The 7,500-nt window shown below is 47.7% G+C and overlaps 1 protein-coding gene across 1 annotated transcript in view; it reads left to right on the top strand.

The window, feature by feature from the left end:
* LOC123514063 overlaps positions 1 to 7,500 on the top strand; it is a 221,370-nt gene that overhangs the window by 59,002 nt on the left and 154,868 nt on the right. The window lies entirely within an intron of this gene.

Raw genomic sequence — 7,500 nt, forward strand, 5'->3', positions numbered from 1 at the left:
TTGAAGGGGCTTGGAGGGGCGGGGAGACACTGTGTGGGCGGGAGGGCATGCGGGAGGGCTGGTGGGTGGCTTGACCGGAGCACTACTATCCCCACAACCTCCGTCGCCCTCTCCTTCGAACCACGCAGGCATCTGGTGGTGGAGAAATGGGTGTTGACGTAATAGTGTAGGTGTCTCTCCCCTCCAGCATCTGAGGGAGGGATGTGGGCGGTGGTGTTGAGGATGGCAGTGGTGGTATGGCGTGCAGGTAGGGTTAAGAAGGATGGGAAGGGACTAGATGGAAGGGAAGAGGTATTGGTAGGGATGAGAATGGAAGAGGAGGAAAGGGATAGGGAAGATAAGAGCTGGAAAGGAAGAGAAGGGAATATAAAGAGCTAATAAAGACGAAAATAGACTTGTAGGAGAAGTGATAAAAAGGGAATGATAGGGACGAGAATAGACGGAAAGATATTGAAAGAGAAGGAATAAGAAGGGACAAAAAAAATCATGGAATCTATGAAAAGAAATGAGAAGAAACAGGAATTCACGAAAAGTGTTTAAAAAAGAAGGAAAGAGAATGTAATGAAAAAAGAATAAAGAGACATCTGGGCCTCTTATTTTACTTCACAAAGAGATCTTGGCCACAGATAACAAACGTGTAAAGTGAGAAACAGACACCAAGGCGACCAACTCTTGAGGGGGAAAACATTTGGGGCCATCACCACCACCACCACCACCACCACCACCCACTGACCATGATGAGGAAATAATGGAAATGTCACACACCTGCAGAAAGGTTGAGTCTCCCCCGACCTCTGTATAGGCAAGCACTCCGTTTTCTTTGTGGCAGGAGCTTAAGCAATGGCCAAGTCGTCAGTAAGAAAGGAAATATTGAAAGACAAATATGGGGCGTGTTGTGAAGGGTGGGGCAGGAAGACAAAGGTGGCTGGTGTGACAGAGAAGTAGCTAGTCTTATGTCTTACTTACTTACTTACTTACTTACTTAGTGTCCTTCAACATGTATTTTTATCACTCAACACGTACAAAATAAACAACATCGCTCACCCCTTCATATGTCACGAGATGGGTTGGTTTTTACTTGATATTCAGCATTTTTTTTTTTTTTCATTTATCCATCGACAGCCATCAGGATATTTGTACGGACGATATATTGAGGTTGCATAAGCGTTTCTCATCCCATGGTTAGATTAGGATGAATTCAATTAAGTTAGGTTGGGTTGGGTTAGGTTTGGTTAGGTTAGGTTAGGTTAGATTAAGTTGAGTTTGCATTCATTCAGTCAGTAAGGAAAAAGACTCACCTCTGATTTTCATTGTGTAGATCATGACTTGAACAAAAAAAACACACACACACACTTACACACACATAGAAAAAATAAATAGCCTTAAATAAAATCTCAAAGAAAATATATAGGATAAGATTACTCTATTCGCTCACTCCTCTCAATCCAACACCATCCAGTACTGTAGAGGAGAGGATTCGAATACAAACAAAGAAACATTCGCTATACACAAGACACTACACGCCTCACTGAAGACATGGGTGGCTGAGGAATACCCGAGCAGAGTCACGTAATGTGTGTGTGTGTGTGTGTGTGTGTGTGTGTGTGTGTGTGTGTGTGTGTGTGTGTGTGTGTGTGTGTCGCCGTGACGGAATGAACAATTTTGAAGGACGATGGGCTGCTGACGTGAAGCTTGACCGTGAAGGAGGCGACGTGGGAGAGGAGGGAGAGGTACAGAGGGTCAGGGAATGGAGGGGGCGAGAGAAGGAAGGGAGGGAAAGAGAGAGTGGGGTGGTGGAGTGAAGGGACTGTGGGGATCAGGAGAGTAGGGGAATAGGGAGAGGGGGAGGGGAGAAGGGAGAGGTGAGGGAAGAGGTTATATATGGAGAACAGGTATGGTGAGAGTGAGGGAGGTAAGGGAATGTAGGAGTGAAGGGCAGTGCAGTGAAGGGAGAGGGAAAGGATAGTGTGTGAAGAATAGGTGGAAGAGTGACCATGAGAGAGAGAGAGAGAGAGAGAGAGAGAGAGAGAGAGAGAGAGAGAGAGAGAAGTTTGTAATTAATTAGTGTGGCATTGTCGGAGTGGTAGATGATGAAAGTGATGATGCATAAGAGTGAAAGTGGTGATGTGGAGGTGTGCAATAGGTAGAGGAGGAGGAGGAGGAGGAGGAGGAGGAGAAGAGGGCGGTGATGGAGGGAAGCGTGAATGACCTTGACAGACCATAATGAGTGTTTTGATAGTAAGTGGCAGTGAGTTGATGGTCGCTACGGGTGACCTGCCGCACTAAGGGGAACCTGCGGCTTGTGGGTCACCTCGGGGCTGTGTGTGACCTTCCTACCCTTCACCTGCCCTCATGTACCCTTCAGGCTCCCTCCTTCTCCTCTTCCTCCTCTTCTCCTCACTCTTCCTCCTCACTCCTCCTCCTCACTCCTCCTTGCACCTGCCATCTTTCTCTTTCTTTCCAATTGCCTACATTTCCCTCCTCTCCTCCCTCCCCTCCCTTCCTCTCACCCTCCTTTCTTCCTCCAATGCAGCTGTTTCCTTTCCTCCACCTGCTGTACTCTCTTCCTTCCTCTGTCCCATTAATGTTGTCTCTCCTCTTATTCATCACTGCTTCCTCCCTTACCTCCTCCCTTCCTCTACTTCTCCATTATCTCTCTCCTCAGATAATCCTCCTTTTCTTTTCTCTTGGTTCATTATTCTTGGTGTGCCTCATTTCTTTCTCTTCTCTTCTCCTCTCTTCTTTGGCTTCTTTGGTGTTCTGTTTTCTGGTCCTTTGCTTTCCTATCTTCTTTTCTTTCCTCATGCCTTGGTTTCTTTTATCTTTCCTTTGTCTTTGCATCTCTCAATCCCAGTGTCTGTTTTATTTACTTTGGTTCCCTTTCCGTACCTTTCTCATGGCCTTCTGATTATGTTCCTGGTGTAAGTTTTTTTTTTTCCTCTTTGTCCTTTTCTGTTCACTTATTTCTTCGTTTCCTGTGTCTTACCTATGTTTTTCTCTTTATCCTTTTTATTTTTATTTGTTATCTTATTTCTTTTTGTTCTCGTAATTTTCCCTTTTCTACCCTTCTTTCCTATATCTTGCTTCCCTTTTCAGAGAGTTTTGTTGATGTTCCTCTGCGATTCTCTCTTTATCCAGCCATCTTTTTCCCTTTTCTTTCCTTATTTCCTACACGTTATAGTTTTCCGTGCTGCCTCGAGTTCCTTCTACTCACCCCTGTCTCCTCTCCGCTCCTAACCACACGCAAGGTTGCCCCAAGGACGTCGCTGAGCCGCGGAACAAATAGTAAAAAAAAAAGGTGTAATGATGAAAAGACGCGATGCCCGGGAGGTGGAGCGGTGAGGCAGGCAGGGAGACAGGCCGCTGCTCCCACGATACCGTCCTCACCCCGGGGCCGTGCGTGTGTGTGGGTGTCGGGGGGAGGGGCGTTGGATGAGTGGGTGGTGTGTGGTGACAGGTAAATAGTTGATAAATATTGAAGGTGTCATGTGTTGTATAAGGTGGGGTGATGTGGTACTCGTGGTGGTGGTGATGGTGGTAGTGGTGGTGATGATGGTGGTGGTGTTTGGCAGTGTAGTGATGGATACGTAGTCAAGTTACACAATACACTCCTACTTGCTTTTATCATTCCCTTCACTAAGAAAATTAATCTCCTTGTGTTTTAATGGGACTTTTTTTTTTTTTTTTGCCAATCAGAAAACTTGAAACAAAGAAAACACTTAAAATAGAAAACATTGAGTAGAGTGTAGGTTATTCAAGTACCATGACCTTACTTGGGTGGTAGAGGTGGTGTGGTGTGTGGTGTGTGGTGTGGTGCGGTGCATTTCCAGACTCATACGTTCATTGATCAGTAAGTAAGGTTGGTGTCTGTAGGCGTGAAGGATGTGGTGGTGGTGGTGGTGGTGTGGGGTCAGTGACGGGACGAGCAGCTCCGCCTTCATGACTTCAAGGTCGATGTGTATGTGCCCTCCTTCCCTCCCCACCTTCCCTCCATCTCTCCCTCCTTCCCTCCATCTCTCCCTCCTCTCCATCCCTCCTGTCCAACTCCCTACCCATTCCTACCTCTCTTTCTTCTCTTCCTTCGATGCTTCCATCTCTTCCCACTTACTCTACACTCCCTCTCTCCAATTTTTCTCCATCTCTTCTGTCTTCCTATCCATTCCTCTTCCTCTTCTTACTCCTTTCCTTCCCTCCTCTTTTTATATTTCCAATTGTTTTGCTTTTCCTTCTTTACTCGTCCATGTGTGCTTCTTCTCTCCTTTTTCTTCTATTATACTTTTATTCTCTTATATTCCGTTTTATTATGTATCTTTGAAGCTTCACGTATTTTATTTTATCTCTCTCCCTTTTTTTTTATCACGCTTTCACCCTCTTCTATTCTCCTATATTGTGTATCTGAAGCTTCACATATTTTTAACTCTTTCTTTTGTCCTTATTCTTCCTTCCCTCCCTCCCTCACCTTCCCTTCGCCGCCTCCTTCAGCACTCACTCGTGTCCTTTCTATTCTCCTTCACCTTTTTCCTCGAACTCCTTGAAGAACATTTTTTTTTTTTTTTTCGTGCATTCAATCTTCTATTTACTCATCCCCTTCTAAAGCTTGACTCACTCTCTCCTTCCTTCTCTCCACATTCCTTTTTTGTACCTACCTCTTATTTCCTATTCTACTCTTCCTTCGTCCATCTTTCTCTCACCCTCCCTCCCTCCCTCCCTCCCTCTATCTCTACTCCTGTCTCTCTCCCTCCTTGCTTACCTTTTCTGAAAATCTCCCGGTATTCCCAGACGGACATACCGATAAGCCTCACTATTTTTTATACTGACAGCTGAAAAAACCCTGAAAAAAATACGATCTTCCCCCTAAAACACACACGCACACACAAACACGCACACACACGCTTAAACACACGCACATGCACACGCACATGCAGGTAGGGTAGAGGAATGAACACGTGTACTCCCAAATAAAGGCACACAGGTGGATGAATATGCTACACCACCTGGTCCTGATCGGTTCTCGTCCGCCCGTCCAGGTAGAGATGACGGTGGTGGCCTCCTGTGGACTTTATTTGGGTGCGACGCGAAGGCCTTGTGAGGGACTGCGGTAGATGCGACGTGGGCGGGAGGGTGGCTGGTTGCGAGGGTGTGTTTGGGATGAGAGAGAGAGAGAGAGAGAGAGAGAGAGAGAGAGAGAGAGAGAGAGAGAGAGAGAGAGAGAGAGAGAGAGAGAGAGAGAGAGAGAGAGAGAGAGAGAGAGAGAGAGTGTGAAGGGACTCGAGGCCTAAGGCTACGCAAACCCCCGAGTCATGGAGGCAAAGAGTGAGGAAGTGACGTGATCCGGAAACAGAATAAAGACGTGTGGTGTCATGGCGGACGGCGAGGCTGAGGGAAGAAGTGGTGTAAAGAAAGCGTGAGTGAGCAGAGGGTCAGGCGGGCGAGTCATGGTGGTTAGGTCATCGGGTCGTCGTCTTGAGGCATCGCCGCCACCGTCACAGACCGCGAGTGTTTTATTGAGTGACGCATGTACCGGGCACCCGGAGATGCCGCGGCGAGTAACAGGAAGACAAAGGGGGAGCCTGGCCTGAAGGACGCCGGGCACCCTGCATGTTAATCATGAGCTGCAACCTTCCCTCTGACCCGCCGCAAGTCTCGGCCGCCGCAGCGCTAATCTTATCTCTCGCCTCCTGCAGGAAGGGAAACAGTGGAGGGGAGGGGAGGGGGCGCGCCACGCCTCTAAGGGAACCAGTGTGACTCACTCAGGGAACGGGACATGAAGGTGTGTGTGTGTGTGTGTGTGTGTGTGTGTGTGTGTGTGTGGGATGGCGTGGGTCGTGGGCGCGGCGCATTGCCCCTTGTCTGTCTGTCGCCCTGGGCACACCCTAACCTCGTGCTCCTCTACCTGGACACATTTATCGTGATTCATACAAGGCTGACGCCGCCACCTCCTGGAAAGCATGACGGCAGGTCGGTAAAGAGGAAAATTAGCGAGCATGTGGCAAGGCGAGCAGCGGGACGCGAGGCGCGAGGCTCGGGGAGGCGGTGGTGGTGGTGTCGGGCAAGTCTTGGCACCCCATGTTGCTGTCCTTGACGGGGTACCTGCCTCTTCCCACGCGCTGCAGAAGATGTCACGTGGCTGAATTATCTCCGTTATCACTTAGACCTGCTGTCTACTCAATCACACCCTTCGAGTGGCGAGCCCCGCCCCGCGAGAGGTGGGTGCGTGTAGTACTCGCCGGGATGGACAGCATCAAAGGAAGGGGTGGGTAGGGACAAACACAGTAGCCGCGCACCGCCCACACGTAACACAGACCCGCTAGGCTCCTCTCAGGTGCTAATTCACCCGTGGCCCGCCCTGCATGCTGCCACGCCTCACGCTATCACCACCACGCACACCACCCAGCAGCTACATCACGTCCGCCACGCCCTCGCCTCCGCCTTCTTGACGTGCAGGGCCTGGCAGGCACAGGTGGCGGCGTGCCAAGCAAAGAGGTGCTTCATTCCATGTCGCTATTTAGGTGCACGTGGCAACACCGGTCAAGGCTGGCCAGTGGCGGTGTTTCGGGGCTGCCTTCCAGTTCTTTATTTCCAACAAGGAGGTGGATGCCATAATCCTGCGTTTTGTGGTCGTTAACACCGTCACACCACCACCAACTACCACCACTACTACCACAACCATCACCACCACTACCACTACCACTCCACCACCACATCCACCACCAGCACTTGCGGGCATGAAAGGGGGTAAAAAAGAAATTAAAAAAAAAAACCAAAGCACTTATCTGTGTGAACTGTGTGAGGATCAAGGGAACGAATGACAAGTAAAAGTTGTTATTAGGCGGACTTGTTTTCTCGCCTGGCAGCTAAAGACGGGGCGGCAGGGGTGGGGGAATGGCTCAGGGGTGGTAGAGGACGGTAGGGGGTGGCAGGGGATAGCAGAGGGGTTGTCTGTGCTGCGGGGTTTGATTCTCGTCTGATTCGCGTTGGTCAGTGTTTGCGCGTTTGTTTTGGTTTCTTGGCGTTTATTTGTTTGTCATGTAAGCTTTTATGTTATTGTTTGATGTTTTGTCTTCATTTTTTCTTGATTTCTTTATTTTTCTTTTCTTCTTCGTTTTCTTTCTTCATTTATTTTTCATCTTTCTTTCCTTGTTCTTATTTACTCCTCCTCCTCCTCCTCCTCCTCCTCCTCCTCCTCCTCCTCCTCCTCCTCCTCCTCCTCCTCCTCCTCCTCCACATCCTCCTCTTCTAAATATTATTATTATCATTATTATTATTATTATTATTATTATTATTATTATTATTACTATTATTTTTTTATTATTATTATTATTATTATTATTATTATTATTGTCATTATTATCATTATTATTATTACTATCATCATCATCATCATCATCATCATCATTATTATCACCACTTATTTTCATTTATCATCCTCATCATCATTATTATCGTCTTCATTTTTATTATTATTATTCACTACACTCTGGCCACCATCGCCTCACCATT

The sequence above is a fragment of the Portunus trituberculatus genome, chromosome 37, assembly GCF_017591435.1.
Source record: "Portunus trituberculatus isolate SZX2019 chromosome 37, ASM1759143v1, whole genome shotgun sequence".
NCBI lineage: Eukaryota > Metazoa > Arthropoda > Malacostraca > Decapoda > Portunidae > Portunus > Portunus trituberculatus.